Source organism: Berghia stephanieae, chromosome 10, assembly GCF_034508935.2.
Source record: "Berghia stephanieae isolate SIO BIC M18660-M18661 chromosome 10, UCSD_Bste_1.3, whole genome shotgun sequence".
Taxonomy (NCBI): domain Eukaryota; kingdom Metazoa; phylum Mollusca; class Gastropoda; order Nudibranchia; family Aeolidiidae; genus Berghia; species Berghia stephanieae.
Genome location: NC_088369.1, coordinates 45,358,951 through 45,377,429, shown reverse-complemented (window position 1 = coordinate 45,377,429; position 18,479 = coordinate 45,358,951). Strand labels below are relative to the sequence as shown.

Genomic DNA, 18,479 nt, shown 5'->3' with positions numbered 1-18,479 from the left:
TGGATTAAATAGGAATGTTCCATTTTTTTCTCTTTATTGTCATGGGGTGGTTTTACACCCCATCGGATAGGAATAGGGTATCTGACATTTTATACCTATATAACTGAAATATAATTATACTGATATAAATGATACTTTGTGGTCACAATTATCATATAACAATTAGCGATTACATAAAATTTCAACTTTCTAGCTCAAAAAATAAAAAAGTTATTGGTGAAAAACATAGGGCTGGGGTGTAAAACCACCCCATGGAGTGGAATAGGGTTAAACTATAGTGCAACGATTTTCGTTACATTTTCGCTCATAACTAGGGGAGTGAAACATTTACTCTAGAGTGAAAAAATATCGCTCTTATTTCACCTGGTTAAAAAGTTATGACCGATTATGTGGTGAAAAATCTCTAGAGTAACATCTTAACTTCAGATTAGAAACACTTTAAAAAGTGAAGGTTTATCTTCATCTTTTGGTAATTGGGCTGGTTAAGTTTATATCTGACCAAATGAAAAAAACAACCTTTATTTTCTCATGTTGATGGTAGAACATCAGACTCTTTTTTATTAACAACACCGTTCATTTTGTTCAAAAATAAAAAAAATTGTCGCTGCAATAAACAATTTTGCTATTTAGACTTACTTTTTGTCTTGTTTTCTTTTTTCTTTTTTCTTTTTTTGAATTAAAAATAAATATTGTAGTTTAAAAACGAATGTTGTGATTTTGAGGAGCGGGTGGTTGTTTTGTTGTATTTCTTATTTTGTTTCCTTCTTTGAAACCCTTAGTAACTTAAACTAATTTTTCCTCTGTTATTGTTTTTAGCTACTTAGCTACCACAATTCTTCACACTTTTACGACAGTAGTAGTACTATGCATTGCAGGTATTAATTAATCCTATTTTATCCAGACGGTCCTTTATTTTTTTCTTTTTGGAAAACTAACTGTAGTCGCTTTCAACTTTTTATTTATATATTTATTTTTGTTATTTGATTAAAAATTTTATTTTCTTCTTTTTAGATAATGACTTTAATCTCATTTAATTTCACTTTTTTACTGATATCCTTTCTAGCTACTTGGCCACCACCCAGTTCGAGCCCACCAGTGCCAGGAAAGCTTTCCCTTGTTTTGATGAGCCCGCCATCAAGGCCACTTTCAACATTACTCTGGTCCGAAAGTCTGATCTGATCTCCATCTCCAACACACCCATCATTGACAGCTCCCAAACATGGTAGGATAGTTATTGTATTTTATTATGTTTTGCAAGGGGGTCCTGATAGCTCCGCTGGTAGAGCACTCACTTCACGCGCAAAGGGACGGCGCTTGATCTGAGATGGTTGAGATATTTCTTTTCTGACAACCCCCACCCCACCCCCACCTGATCCATTCAAGAGCGATTGGATAGCTGGGTCTGTTAAATCTTTTGGAAACTACTTTTGATCGACTAGCATCTTATCCAAAGGGTAGCAAGCAATTATTTTTTTTTCAGACTATGAACTCTGGGATAAATTAAATTCCGGCCATGATATGGCCCTGAAGAACTATACCATGTTCCAAAAGTTCTGTCCCACCACATAAAGTGAATATTTTCACCTTATGAACTGTTAATGCAAAACTAATAGCAGGAGACTTCATCAGTGAGTAGCAATTGACTCGATACACGTTAGTGATCAGTCTCGATACACATTATTGGTCAGTCTCGATACACGTTAGTGGTCAGTCTCGATACACATTTGTGGTCAGTCTCGATACACATTAGTGGTCAGTCTCGATACACGTTAGTGGTCAGTCTCGATACACGTTAGTGGTCAGTCTCGATACACGTTAGTGGTCAGTCTCGATACACGTTAGTGGTCAGTCTCGATACACGTTAGTGGTCAGTCTCGATACACGTTAGTGGTCAGTCTCGATACACATTAGTGGTCAGTCTCGATACACATTAGTGGTCAGTCTCGATAACGTTAGTGGTCAGTCTCGATACACGTTAGTGGTCAGTCTCGATACACGTTAGTGGTCAGTCTCGATACACATTAGTGGTCAGTCTCGATACACGATACACGTTAGTGGTCAGTCTCGATACACGTTAGTGGTCAGTCTCGATACACGTGACTGACGTGGTCAGTCTCGATACACGTTAGTGGTGAGTCTCGATACACTTTAGTGGTCAGTCTCGATACACATTAGTGGTCAGTCTCGATACACGTTAGTGGTCAGTCTTGATACACGTTAGTGGTCAGTCTCGATACACGTTAGTGGTCAGTCTCGATACACGTTAGTGGTCAGTCTCGATACACATTAGTGGTCAGTCTCGATACACGATACACGTTAGTGGTCAGTCTCGATACACGTTAGTGGTCAGTCTCGATACACATTAGTGGTCAGTCTCGATACATGTTAGTGGTCAGTCTTGATACACGTTAGTGGTCAGTCTCAATACACGTTAGTGGTCAGTCTCGATACACATTAGTGGTCAGTCTCGATACACGTTAGTGGTCAGTCTCGATACATGTTAGGGGTCAGTCTCGATACACGTTAGTGGTCAGTCTCGATACACGTTAGTGGTCAGTCTAGATACACGTTAGTGGTCAGTCTCGATACACGTTAGTGGTCAGTCTCGATACACGTTAGTGGTCAGTCTCGATACACGTTAGTGGTCAGTCTCGATACACATTAGTGGTCAGTCTCGATACACGATACACGTTAGTGGTCAGTCTCGATACACGTTAGTGGTCAGTCTCGATACACGTGACTGACGTGGTCAGTCTCGATACACGTTAGTGGTGAGTCTCGATACACTTTAGTGGTCAGTCTCGATACACATTAGTGGTCAGTCTCGATACACGTTAGTGGTCAGTCTTGATACACGTTAGTGGTCAGTCTCGATACACGTTAGTGGTCAGTCTCGATACACGTTAGTGGTCAGTCTCGATACACATTAGTGGTCAGTCTCGATACACGATACACGTTAGTGGTCAGTCTCGATACACGTTAGTGGTCAGTCTCGATACACATTAGTGGTCAGTCTCGATACACGTTAGTGGTCAGTCTTGATACACGTTAGTGGTCAGTCTCAATACACGTTAGTGGTCAGTCTCGATACACATTAGTGGTCAGTCTCGATACACGTTAGTGGTCAGTCTCGATACATGTTAGGGGTCAGTCTCGATACACGTTAGTGGTCAGTCTCGATACACGTTAGTGGTCAGTCTAGATACACGTTAGTGGTCAGTCTCGATACACGTTAGTGGTCAGTCTCGATACACGTTAGTGGTCAGTCTCGATACACATTAGTGGTCAGTCTCGATACACGATACACGTTAGTGGTCAGTCTCGATACACGTTAGTGGTCAGTCTCGATACACGTGACTGACGTGGTCAGTCTCGATACACGTTAGTGGTGAGTCTCGATACACTTTAGTGGTCAGTCTCGATACACATTAGTGGTCAGTCTCGATACACGTTAGTGGTCAGTCTTGATACACGTTAGTGGTCAGTCTCGATACACGTTAGTGGTCAGTCTCGATACACATTAGTGGTCAGTCTCGATACACGATACACGTTAGTGGTCAGTCTCGATACACGTTAGTGGTCAGTCTCGATACACGTTAGTGGTCAGTCTCGATACACATTAGTGGTCAGTCTCGATACACGATACACGTTAGTGGTCAGTCTCGATACACGTTAGTGGTCAGTCTCGATACACATTAGTGGTCAGTCTCGATACACGTTAGTGGTCAGTCTTGATACACGTTAGTGGTCAGTCTCAATACACGTTAGTGGTCAGTCTCGATACACATTAGTGGTCAGTCTCGATACACGTTAGTGGTCAGTCTCGATACATGTTAGGGGTCAGTCTCGATACACGTTAGTGGTCAGTCTCGATACACGTTAGTGGTCAGTCTAGATACACGTTAGTGGTCAGTCTCGATACACGTTAGTGGTCAGTCTCGATACACGTTAGTGGTCAGTCTTGATACACGTTAGTGGTCAGTCTCGATATACGTTAGTGGTCAGTCTCGATACACGTAAGTGGTCAGTCTTGATTGTCTACATTATATCGCTCCCAGGTGGCACACATCCATTTTGAAGAAAATTCTTAAAATCTCCCAATGATGAGCCGGACCGTACAATTTTATGCCACAATTTTACCATTGTGTACCGAAAACTTGTTCATAATCAAAGCTTTTCACTTTTTGTTGTTGACACCTTCGTTCATTTGTGACGCATTGTCTCTAAACGTATTATGTCGGGATATCTTAGATGCAAAAAATTGAATTTATTGACAAAAACATGAAACTTGGGGTTTGTTTCAATTTGTTATGTTAGAGAATGAGGACAATTTCTCACAATGCTAAAACTCAAAAATTGGTATTTACTATCAATTTAATTCTAAAGTCACTTTTCGGGTCCAATTAATCCCGACTTAATACCGTTTCGAGACGAAGGGTCACATTTCTTCCAAAAGTATTAAAAACTAACAATTTCTGAGTGTGATCGTTCTTTAGGAATTATATCCAATGGATTTTTTTTCACGCAGTTGCAAGGCATTTTTTGTTTGTCGAACAGCTGTGAGACATTTAATTCAGCATAAAATGAATCTATCAGCAAAAGATCGCCAAATAAGGTGAATACCTCACATGGTCACAGGGAACAGGAATAAAATTTTCTGGACTGACAACAATCAATGTTCTGAGATGTCCATCAAGATCACTAGACTTTTATCCAATCGAACATCTTTCGGATGAGCTTTTCAGGAGGATGCCATGCCCAATATGAACATGCCAAGAACCAGGGAGTTGCCTTTGCAGCAAAAGTGGCAAAAAATTCTCCAGAAACAATCCTGAACCATATGAGGTCAATGAACCACCAATATACATCTGTAATTCAAGTTTTTGGGGCCACACCACACCACATAATGATCAAGCTTGAACACAGGATTCCACCATTTCAGTCGAATTGACATATCTTGACATGATTGATGCGCATGGTGTTAATTTGTGTTTTATTCAACGGCATGTTTGTCCTGGTCCGTATCAAAGAAATGACAGAAGAAAAAAAAGAACAAAATCGTAAAAACACGGAAGATTTCGGGTTCAAAACCCTTCTTCCACCAGCTTTCACATTACTCTGGTTCAAAAGCTGATCTCATATTAACCCTCTCCTTACCAACTATAGGACAATTGTCACATTCGTTATGATACAACCGACATTAACTCTCTCCTTACCAACTATAGGACAATCGTCACATTTGTTATGATACAACCGACATTTCAACCCTCTCCTTACCAACTAAAGGACAATCGTCACATTCGTTACAATACAACCAACATTTTAACCCTCTCCTTACCAACTATAGGACAATCGTCGCATTCGTTACGAAACCACCAACATTTTAACACTCTCCTTACCAACTATAGGACAATCGTCGCATTTGTTACAAAACCACGAACATTTTAACACTCTCCTTACCAACTATAGGACAATCGTCGCATTCGTTACGAAACCACCAACATTTTAACACTCTCCTTACCAACTATAGGACAATCGTCACATCCCTTATGATACAACGGGCATTTTTCTTATTCAAAGTTATTTTGTACATCACGAAATTTAAAGAAAATGAACAGCGTGTTGTAGAGCATGTTTTGCTAAAGAAATTATGCATCGCAAGAATTTTACTGATTATGTCTGAGTGATAAAGAAATATATTTTTGTGTTAGTTGGTTTGGAAGCTTTGGGGAAAATCCTGAAAATGGCTGGTGAGGAGAGAGTTAATCTTCAACATACCCATCATTTAAAAAAAAAAAAAATCTTCTATCAGGACAGAAGACGGCATTGAATACGTGGCCGATGTTTATGACAAAACCCCCAAGATGTCCGCTTACCTTCTGGCCTTCATCATCTGTGATTTCCAATATACCTCTGACACAACCACTACTGGCGTTAAGGTACGTTTTTTGTTATTTTTAATGTATTTTTTGTATCACAGTTACCAGATTGGGGATTTTGTGCCAAAATTATCTGGTGTTTTTATTCTATAGGTTACTTTTCTTTCTTCTTTTTTTTCCCTTCCAGAACTTCATTTTGGCCGTTATGCATAATGGTTGGCACTGATCTTTTTACATAAATAATATTATTGTAATAAATTAAAACCAAATGCACATATTCGACCAACTTGATGCATTATGAGGAGTAGAAATTCTTTGAACAAAAAGAAAAGGGGGAAGGGGGGGGGGGGTATGGTAAAAGAACAATAGGTGAATATGAGGAATAAAAGATTATAAACTGGGAAAATGTAGAGTGAAGGAATAATGCGATAAATTTTATATAAAGATTTCATGTTTTATTATGTAATTTATGCTAAAAATAATATCACCTTACATCTGGTCTTCATTATCTGTGATTTCCAATATCCCTCCTGCACTATTTCTACTTTGCTTCGTACACTGAAAATAAAAATATTGAGCTTTTAGATAGCGCAGTATTCACTCAATGTGCTCAAAGCGCTTTACATGGGGTCCTGGCCAACAGCAACACTTAACATGTAAGACGGGACATGACGCCTGTTAGGCGATATTACAATTTTTTCGGACAGCGACAATGCTGTTAATGGCAAGGCACTCATTTTACACCTGGTTATGGTGAGAGAATGTGAGTAAAGAGCCTTTTCCAAGGAACGAACTATGGGCCGAGTGAAGCTCGAACCCAGGATCTTCCAATCCGAAAGTGAGCGTCATCCCAAAAGACTCACATAGCCACACAAAGTCACTGAGTTTGAATTTGCGGTTCTGCACTGCGACTGATGTCTAGTTAATTCCAGTCTTCCTTTGGAAGAGACTGTGAAGAAATATAATTTGTAGATCAATGAACAATGTTATTATTTATTATACTATCTTAAGGTTACAGGTTTTATTAGGTTATCATTCTGGTTTGTTTTTTTAAATTTAAAAGTCGGGTATTCAACTACATTATTTGCTCCCAGAATATCATATTTTATTTTTAGCATGTTTTTGGACGTAGACGACACTTCAATTTCTTATTGCACTTTATTTTACTGATAAACTCTAATCATTATAGATTGTTTTGCCAATTAAAAAGAAAATACGCACGCTTACTCAAGGGATGAGAATATTGATTTTACTGAGTTATGTTTTAATACAATTAATAAAGCTGAGGTCAACATGCACATATATCAGGTCTGATAATCAAACACAATTATGGGTTTGATTTGATATTGATTTAATGGACAGTATTTTGAGTTGATTTCAGAGTATTTCCATGACAACAATGAGCCCATGAAAATTAGGTTATTAGATCTGAAAATACACAATTATGGGCTTGATTTGATATTGATTTAATGGACAGTATTTTGAGTTGATTTCAGAGTATTTCCATGACAACAATGAGCCCATGAAAATTAGGTTATTAGATCTGAAAATACACAATTATGGGCTTGATTTGATATTGATTTAATGGACAGTATTTTGAGTTGATTTCAGAGTATTTCCATGACAACAATGAGCCCATGAAAATTAGGTTATTAGATCTGAAAATACACAATTATGGGTTTGATTTGATATTGATTTAATGGACAGTATTTTGAGTTGATTTCAGAGTATTTCCATGACAACAATGAGCCCATGAAAATTAGGTTATTAGATCTGAAAATACACAATTATGGGCTTGATTTGATATTGGTTTAATGGACAGTATTTTGAGTTGATTTCAGAGTATTTCCATGACAACAATGAGCCCATGAAAATTAGGTTATTAGATCTGAAAATACACAATTATGGGTTTGATTTGATATTGATTTAATGGACAGTATTTTGAGTTGATTTCAGAGTATTTCCATGACAACAATGAGCCCATGAAAATTAGGTTATTAGATCTGAAAATACACAATTATGGGCTTGATTTGATATTGATTTAATGGACAGTATTTTGAGTTGATTTCAGAGTATTTCCATGACAACAATGAGCCCATGAAAATTAGGTTATTAGATCTGAAAATACACAATTATGGGCTTGATTTGATATTGATTTAATGAACAGTATTTTGAGTTGATTTGAGAGTATTTCCATGACAACAATGAGCCCATGAAAATTAGGTTATTAGATCTGAAAATACACAATTATGGGCTTGATTTGATATTGATTTAATGGACAGTATTTTGAGTTGATTTCAGAGTATTTCCATGACAACAATGAGCCCATGAAAATTAGGTTATTAGATCTGAAAATACACAATTATGGGTTTGATTTGATATTGATTTAATGGACAGTATTTTGAGTTGATTTGAGAGTATTTCCATGACAACAATGAGCCCATGAAAATTAGGTTATTAGATCTGAAAATACACAATTATGGGTTTGATTTGAAATTGATTTAATGGACAGTATTTTGAGTTGATTTGAGAGTATTTCCATGACAACAATGAGCCCATGAAAATTAGGTATTAGATTCTGAAAAAACACAATTATGGGCTTGATTTGATATTGATTTAATGGACAGTATTTTGAGTTGATTTCAGAGTATTTCCATGACAACAATGAGCCCATGAAAATTAGGTTATTAGATCTGAAAATACACAATTAGGGGCTTGATTTGATATTGATTTAATGGACAGTATTTTGAGTTGATTTCAGAGTATTTCCATGACAACAATGAGCCCATGAAAATTAGGTTATTAGATCTGAAAATACACAATTATGGGTTTGATTTGATATTGATTTAATGGACAGTATTTTGAGTTGATTTCAGAGTATTTCCATGACAACAATGAGCCCATGAAAATTAGGTTATTAGATCTGAAAATACACAATTATGGGCTTGATTTGATATTGATTTAATGGACAGTATTTTGAGTTGATTTCAGAGTATTTCCATGACAACAATGAGCCCATGAAAATTAGGTTATTAGATCTGAAAATACACAATTATGGGTTTGATTTGATATTGATTTAATGGACAGTATTTTGAGTTGATTTCAGAGTATTTCCATGACAACAATGAGCCCATGAAAATTAGGTTATTAGATCTGAAAATACACAATTATGGGTTTGATTTGATATTGATTTAATGGACAGTATTTTGAGTTGATTTCAGAGTATTTCCATGACAACAATGAGCCCATGAAAATTAGGTTATTAGATCTGAAAATACACAATTATGGGTTTGATTTGATATTGATTTAATGGACAGTATTTTGAGTTGATTTCAGAGTATTTCCATGACAACAATGAGCCCATGAAAATTAGGTTATTAGATCTGAAAATACACAATTATGGGCTTGATTTGATATTGATTTAATGGACAGTATTTTGAGTTGATTTGAGAGTATTTCCATGACAACAATGAGCCCATGAAAATTAGGTTATTAGATCTGAAAATACACAATTATGGGTTTGATTTGATATTGATTTAATGGACAGTATTTTGAGTTGATTTCAGAGTATTTCCATGACAACAATGAGCCCATGAAAATTAGGTTATTAGATCTGAAAATACACAATTGTGGGTTTGATTTGATATTGATTTAATGGACAGTATTTTGAGTTGATTTGAGAGTATTTCCATGACAACAATGAGCCCATGAAAATTAGGTTATTAGATCTGAAAATACACAATTATGGGCTTGATTTGATATTGATTTAATGGACAGTATTTTGAGTTGATTTCAGAGTATTTCCATGACAACAATGAGCCCATGAAAATTAGGTTATTAGATCTGAAAAAACACAATTATGGGCTTGATTTGATATTGATTTAATGGACAGTATTTTGAGTTGATTTCAGAGTATTTCCATGACAACAATGAGCCCATGAAAATTAGGTTATTAGATATGAAAATACACAATTATGGGTTTGATTTGATATTGATTTAATGGACAGTATTTTGAGTTGATTTGAGAGTATTTCCATGACAACAATGAGCCCATGAAAATTAGGTTATTAGATCTGAATATAAGTACATGTCAGCTGAGATAAAATTGCATAAGTAGTTTAATTTATTCGTATGTAATTATTTTTCACATTTTTTTCACACCACTTACGCATGATTTGAGTCAAATTGGCGCATTATTGAGTCCTTGGGAAAGGCTCTTTACTCAAATTTTCTTACCATTACTCAGTTTCAAAACGAGTATCAAGCTGTTAACAGCATTGTCTCTGTTGGAAAAAAAAGAAGTAATATCGTCTGTGTTATGTCTCGTCATATATGTTAAGTGTTACTGTTGGCTAGGGATCTCTTGTAAAGTGCTTTGAGTATGGTTAGTGGATATTGCCCTATATCAGGGTTCATCAAACGCCAAAAAATTTATATTTTGATATTTTTGATCTTGAAAAACCTTCATAAATCTCCTCAATGAGGAGAATAAATCAGACCAAAATATATTATTATTTACTTTGATTGTGATCCAGTTTTTAAGCATCTTTAACACTGTGGGTCACATTTATACTTGTGACCTACCACACCTCTCAATGGTATGATGTTGGATTGATGTCGATGGAAATATTATTTATATTAAAATAATGTGAGACTTGGCTTAAGTTTACATTTTTTATTTAGGAGAATCTATTAATTTCTTAAAGTGACAAAAACAAAACTTTAACACTATGGATCATTCTTGCTTTAAAACTGTTTCTAGCATCTGCTTCACCTTCACCCTAATGTAATACCATTTCGATGCAATGGGTCACATTTGTGAGTTATGCTTGAATTAGGTTTGAATTGTTGATTTAATTGGCTTCTTTTTGTTGACAGTATCGAGCTTTTGCAAGACCTGAGGTGAAGAACTCGACGAAATATGCTTTGAATGTTGGCATAGAGGTCCTACCCTACTTTGAACAATATTTCAACACGACATACCCTTTGCCTAAACAAGGTGATGTATTGTGAAACTCTGGTCTATATTTGTGCTCCCAAAAGCTCAGTTACTGTTAAAAGTAATATGTGGTAAACCCACTCACTTGAGCCCACCGTTAATGTACTGAATGTCAAAAAATTGAGTGACTTTATTCATTTCTTCATTCATTCACTCATTCATTCATTCATTCATTCATTTATTTATATGTTTGCTTATTTGCTTTTTTTATTGAGAAGTATTTTGGTTCATCTCAGACAGTTTAATTGTCAGTTGGCAATAGTCATTCCAAATACCAAGAATTTTTTTCAAAATAATGAGACATCCAAATCAAAAATGAAACAACAATACTGGGGTCACAAGGCAACATGTACATTTAACATTACGACAAGACATGATGCCTTTAAGGCTCTATTACAATATATCTTTTCGACAGAGAAAACGATGTTATTCATTTCATGCCCGAGTATGGTGAATGAATGTGAGTAAAGAGAGACATTTTTTTCAAGGACTCATCTTTATTGGCTGGGAGTGATACTCAATTTGGAGACCTACAGACTCCAAACAAGTACATACCATAAGACCACAAATCTACGTTTTACAACATTCTGTACACTAATTGCTGATTGAGTTAACCAATCATTACTTTAACTGACTAGCCCATTGTTGCCAAGTAATCCTTTAATTTGGTGGTCGACATCAATTACATGTTTAAAATATTGGTCGAATATGAACATATTTCTATCATTCTAGACTTGTTGGTGTGAGGTGGGCATTTTTAAAGTAGGATTTCTGCCCTTTTATTTCAAATTCTTACTCGTGCTTCAAGTAAGTTCTTAGTATTTTGTCGAAATGAACATAGTGGAAGAAAACCAAGTTTAAAGTCGAAATGTTAAGAATAAGGTTAGCTGAGAATTAAAAAACTTTTTCAAAATTTGTATTTATGTAAATCTGAATTCTAAAAATGACCTTAAAACTGTAGACATGAGATTAACTTAAAAGACTTTTAGACATTTGGTCATGGGTTTATGTATTTCTATTTCTCTCCCCAGATATGATAGCCATTCCAGATTTTGCAGCAGGAGCCATGGAAAACTGGGGACTTATTACATACAGGTATATCTTAGGAGGTCTTGGTAACTCCGTGAGTAGAATACTCTCTTCACACGCAATGGGATGCGGGACTGGTAGAAATCAATGCTTTATTCTAATCTTCCTGCCCACCCAGCAGTAATTGTTAGCTGGGTCAGTTTGATCTGGTGGAAAGTACTTGGGACATTGCTAATGTCCGTTTGAAGTTGAGATGTTTTCCCGAACCCCCCTGTCCACCCAGCAGTGATTGGGGAGCTGGATCTATAAAATAGATCTGGTGGAAAGTAGTTTAGAAGATGCCAAAATGGACTTGAGCACAATATAATTGTGCGGCTATATGGTCTAGTGGTATGACACACGCTTTCGGATCAGAAGGTCTTGGGTTCGAGCCTCGCTCTCGGTGCATAGTTGAGTCCTTGGAAAAGGCTCTTTACTTACATTTTCTTACCGAACTCAGGTTTAAAATGAGTACCTGGCCGTTAACAGTGTTGTCTTTGTCCGAAAAATTGTAATATCACCTTACAGGCGTCATATCCTGTCTTACATGTTAAATGTTGCTGTTGACCAGGGACCCCTTGTAAAGCGCTTTGAGCACATTTAGTGGATATTGCGCTTTATAAAGCTCAAGTAATATAACCCCTATAATTATGATAATAAATTGGTCCTTTATCAATTTAATCATCCCCCCCCCCCCCCCCCCCCCCCCCAATTGGGCCAAGAATGGTATCAGTCAGAATAAGAAACGATTGAACAGATGAAAATTATTATGCATTTCATTTTTTTCCATCAGAGAAACGGCCTTGTTGTATTCTCCAGGCATTTCAAATGAGGCAAACAGAGAATATGTGGCTTTTGTAGTGTCCCATGAATTGGCTCATCAGGTATACTAAAAACTGTCATTCTACAGTCATGTCAAAATCATCAGAAATACAACATAACAATTTTCAGCTTCATTTTGTCATTAATGATTATCATTGTCATCACCACCACTGCAACTATCATAATCATCATCAGCATCATCATCATCATCATCATCATCATCATCATCATCATCATCATCATCATCATTTTCATCATTATAAACCTCAATTTTGTCATCAACCATCATTGCCATCACTACTACCAACAACAACAACAACAGGTCCTTTCAAGAATCCTATACACTCACATTCTCTGTTCATATTCCAGTGGTTCGGTGACTTGGTGACAGCATCTTGGTGGGATGACCTGTGGCTGAATGAAGGATTTGCTACATTTGTTGGATACATGGGGGTGGACAAGGTGCATCCGGACTGGAAAATGGTAAAGCTGAAACATTTTGGTACTTGTTCATGTCTGTGTTTGTGGAAATCATCAGGTCCAATCTGATTGGTAGATTCCGGTGTATATTATGACTATTTACCCTGTTGTGTTGTGGTAATGTAAATGTTGCTGCTCGAAGCTCGAAGAAATAAATAACAATGTGAAATTGAATGTAAGTTTCAATTTAATACATGAAAACAGATAAAATGGATGTTTCGGGTTTCCCCTTTATATATATTGAGATTTGAGCTTTATCAAGAAAACAGGATGAATGAAACACTAGAGACGAATGAGATAATGTGGTAGTGACATTGTTAAGATGAATAAACAAAAACGTTGTTTAAATTGAAGCTAACACACAATTTCACATTGTTATTTATTTGGTCTTGTGATTTGACACTTACCTTTGAACCTGTAAGTTCCTGTTTCAAATCCTGCTGTGAGCAGAACCATGTTTAATCCTTGAAGAAGAAGAATCCCACCATATATTTCAGACTTGCCCAAAGTATGCAACAGCAAGAGAGGAGTTTTGGCCCGGTACCACATCTCTGTTGTCGAAATTATAATTGGCCCTTAACAGAGCTGAGGAAGACAACAGCATTCGCTCATCAATTTAATATTCAAACAGAAAGACTATGAAGTGGAATAAAGAAGAAGAAGAAGAAGAATCCTTGGAAAAGGCTCTTTGTTTACATTTTCTCACCATACGCTGGGTGTAAAATGAGTGACTGGCCAGTAGAAGTATTGTCTCTGTAAAAGAAAAATTGTAATAGGGACTTAGCGGTTTCATGTTTTTTTCTTACATACTAAGTGTTAATGTTGGTCTGGGACTTTGTGTTAAGTGTTTTTAGCACCTCCAGTGGATATTACGGTGTTAAAAACTCATATTAAATCAAATATATTGTAACCGTAAGCATCTGTTTCAGAGGCAATATGATGCTTGTGTCTGAGAAGTGAAAATGTAACTGGAGCATTTATATAGCATAATAATATCTACTAAAAGTGCTCAAAGCGCTTTGCAAAGGGTCCCTAGCAAATGTGTTGCAAGCACCGTAAAACTATTAAAAACAAAAACAAAACGAATTGTGAGTAATATTTAAACGGACAGATTGCTTTTGTCGTGTAGATATTTTTGATCATCCTTTGAAGGATACCTTTTATTTTTTTATTTATTTTTTTTTTGGGAGGGGGGGGGGTGTGATGTTTTTGAAGGCAGATAAATGCTAGATATACGGATTTGTGCTCTTACCTTCAGACTTGCATGTCTCTGGTGTGAGTCGCCCTTTGGATGACACAAAGTTGAATCCTTGCAAAAAGCCGATCACAATTTTTGTCTCTGTCAAAAACATTTGAGTTGTCTCTGTCAAAAACATTTGAGTAGCATCTTACAGACATCCTACATTTTAAGTTTTCACTGACTTTAGACCTCTTGTAAAGTGCTTTGAGAACATTTAATTGAATATTGCGCTATATATATATATATATATATATATATATATATATATATATATATATATATATATATATATATATATATATATATATATAAAAGCTCAAGAATATTTTCAGATCTGTATAAGTCTTCTTTATTTCCTATTTAAGTGTTAACCTTGACCGAAAAGAGTTACAAACACCATAAAACTCCCCCAAAAAGCAAATAACCGACTAATATTACATGCACTTATTTGGAAATATGATAACTGAATACAATCATGGATCTGATTTGACATTGTTGTAATAGATACTATTTTGACTTAGTTTGATAATATTTCCATTACAGTAATGAGTCCATACTAAATTGGGTTATCAGACCTGTCCATAAATACACATTGGATATATGAACTGATTATAAAGTGTGTTTATGGTTAGACTTCAAGCCCCCCCCCCCCCCCCCCCCCCCCCTCTTGGTTTGTCGCTTTGAAATAGCCAGAGTTTTTCTTTTTTTTCAAAAACATTTTCAGTGGGATAAATTTGTCAACAGGGAAGTTCAAAAAGCCTTCACCTTTGACGGATTAATCACGTCACATCCTGTTTATGTGCCCGTCAACCATCCTGACGAAATCAACGCGATCTTTGATGATGTCTCATATTCAAAGGTTGGTGTCTTGGATTTCTATGAAGACAAAGAAAATCAAAGTAATCATTGAGGTTATATCTATAAATTCGGACCACACAATCTTGGAGTGATGTAAACGCTTGCTATCTCTATTTATTTCTCTAGCTCTTTGTCTATCTATTTATTTCTCTATCTATTGAATCGTGTTTGATACAAATATGGTAAGAAAAGTGCTCGACATGTAGCAATGGAGCGAATTATTATTTTAATATTTACCACAATGTTTGAGTCAGTCTACATCAATGTTTCAGGCCTAATCAGCCATCGTCAGGACTGTGTGTTACATGAGTTTGGTTTGTTGACTGTTGTTGTTTGTTTAAGTGGTTCCGGTTTATAGTTGATTAATAAGAACTTCCGGCGATGTGGACACGTATTGTACATCTCGTTTTTCGTGTTGAGGGTGTTTGATTATAGTATATTTCTCTTTCAGGCATAAGCTACATTGTTTTGATGTTGGTGTGTATCCTGTTGCTTTAGATAAAATTTTCCATGAAATGTTGTGGTCTAGTTTGTTGTCTTTTAATTTCCAAATATGTTCGGTGAGTTTTGTGGATGTCTTTTTGTTAGTGTTTCTAATTGTTGAGGTGTGGAGGTTGTATCTTGTTTTGAAATTATTTTCAGTTAGTCCTACATATTTTTCTTGCTTGTTCGTTTTAGTTTTGGTGACTGTGGCTTGGTAAATTAAACCTGATTCTAAACATTGTTTGTTTAGCGGGCAATGTTCCTTAATTCTGCAGTTGCATTTTCTGGTGGGTGGGTTTTGCTCTTGTTGGTGGTTTATTAATATTTTTTTGTTGTGGCTTGAAATTATTTGTTCTATGTTGCGCATACACGAGGAGCTTATTTTTATGGTATTCCTGTTGATAATTTAATGTAGCTTGTGGTTTTTGGAAAGTGTGTATCAATTAACTTCATGAACTGCTGTCCAATGTTTGTGCTGAAGTTTTTGTCGAAAGGTGGGTTGAACCAAGTAATATGTCGTTTTCTTGTTTTGCGTTCTTCACTTGTGTGTTGAGGTTTACATGAGAGGGGGGTGTCTGTGTATTCAAATGGTGTGTTGTATCCGCTTTTTGTGAGTGCTTCTTTGTAGGGGGTGGCTGCGACATTGAATATCTCTCTGTTTTCCGAAAGTTTGCTCACCCTCAGTGCTATGCTTTTTAGTTTGTTATCAATGACGGAACGGGGTTGGTTGCTGTTTTTATTAATGTAGCTGATGGTGTTGTTTGGTTTTCTGAATGGTTGGAATGAATTGGATTTTATGTCGAATGTGATGTAGAGGAAGTCAACTGTTTTTTTGTTTGCTTCTATCGTGATTTTGAAATTGTTGTTTTGGAATATTTTGCAGATTTGTTTTTTGATGTTTTCGTTCGCTCTTGGTCGTTTGTTGGTTATAGTGAGTCTGTCATCTCTATAGAGGCCGATGTATGTGTGTGTATGTTTCAGTTGTGACAGGATATAGAGTCCGACCAGTTCGCATGTTTCAGCACCGTCGAACGAACCCATTGTTACGTCAAAATCATTATGTCGCTTTGTCTACGGAGTGTTGTCATAGTATAGTGTGCTGTGCTTGGTGTGTTTGATGATGTGTTTTTCCTCTTCTGTGATGTTGGTGTATTTTGCTGCGAATTCCAATGCTTTGTTTAGTAAGTCTGGGGTGATGGAGGTGTAAAAATCGCAAATGTCGAAAGAGATGAAGGTGCAATTTTCTTTGTTTTGGATATTTTTAAACCATTCAATTCCTGAAGTTAATTGATACACACTTTCCAAAAAACCACAAGCTACATAAAATTATCAACAGGAATACCATAAAAATAAACTACTCATGTATGTGCAACATAGAACAAATAATTTCGAGCCACAACAAAAAAATATTAATAAACCACTGACAAGAGCAAAACCCACCCACCAGAAAATGCAACTGCAGAATTAAGGAACATTGCCCACTAAACAAACAATGTTTAGAATCAAGTTTAATTTACCAAGCCACAGTCACCGAAACTAAAACAAACAAGCAAGAAAAATATGTAGGACTAACAGAAAATAATGTGAAAACAAGATACAACCTCCACACCTCAACAATTAGAAACACTAACAATAAAACATCCACAAAACTCACCGAACATATTTGGAAATTAAAAGACAACAAACTAGACCACAACATTTCATGAAAAATTTTATCTAAAGCAACAGGATACATACCAACATCAAAACAATGTAGCTTATGCCTGTAAGAGAAATATACTCTAATCAAACACCCTCATGAAGCCACACTCAACACGAAAAATGAGATGTACAATACGTGTCCACATCGCCGGAAGTTCTTATTAATCAACTATAAACCGGAACCACTTAAACAAACAACAACAGTCAGCAAACCAATCTCATGTAACACACAGTCCTGACGATGGCTGATTAGGCCTGAAACATCAATGTAGTCTGACTCAAACATTGTGGTAAATATTAAAATAATATTTGTCTATCTATCTATCTATCTATCTATCTATCTATCTATCTATCTATCTATCTATCTATCTATCTATCTATCTATCTATCTATCTATCTATCTATCTTTCTATAAACATTTCAAGTATAATTATGATTATTTAACTTCTACAACATTGTTTCAAGCGTTAGCTCTCATCAGGAAGTGGAAGTGGTAGTAGTAACTTCCACTTCCTGATGTGAGCTAACGCTTGATACAATGTTGTCGAAGTTAAATAATCATAATTATACTTGAAATTCTAGCTCCTTTTATCAAACAGTTGAGCACTATTATTTCATGGTTTTTGTTTTTATAATTTATCTATCTATCTATCCATTTATATATATATATATATATACGTTCATGGATACACACAGTTTTGTGTGTTGGTCCGTTATACTTCCGGATGGCAATGTTATGAGCTTCTTAGCCAAGCGCATACTATCTATATGCACAAACACACACATTGAAATACACCCACCCACACTCACATTCATACACACTTACAAGAACACAAACATGCTACACTACAGCATAAAGTCAACACACTGCTCTTCAGTTAAATTAGTACCAGACAAAAATTTGGAACCATAAACAAGCTCCCAAGCTAGTGGCCTCTATGATTTTTTT

The 18,479-nt window shown here is 35.9% G+C and overlaps 1 pseudogene across 1 annotated transcript in view; it reads left to right on the top strand.

The window, feature by feature from the left end:
• The window catches only part of LOC144980680 (aminopeptidase N-like), an 83,855-nt pseudogene that overhangs the window by 40,502 nt on the left and 24,874 nt on the right, over window positions 1-18,479 (top strand). The window contains exons 6-12 of the transcript XR_013646929.1: window positions 1,064-1,222; window positions 5,813-5,939; window positions 10,758-10,878; window positions 11,910-11,973; window positions 12,740-12,830; window positions 13,138-13,251; window positions 15,213-15,347. The product of XR_013646929.1 is annotated as an aminopeptidase N-like (transcript). The remainder of the gene's footprint in view (window positions 1-1,063; window positions 1,223-5,812; window positions 5,940-10,757; window positions 10,879-11,909; window positions 11,974-12,739; window positions 12,831-13,137; window positions 13,252-15,212; window positions 15,348-18,479) is intronic.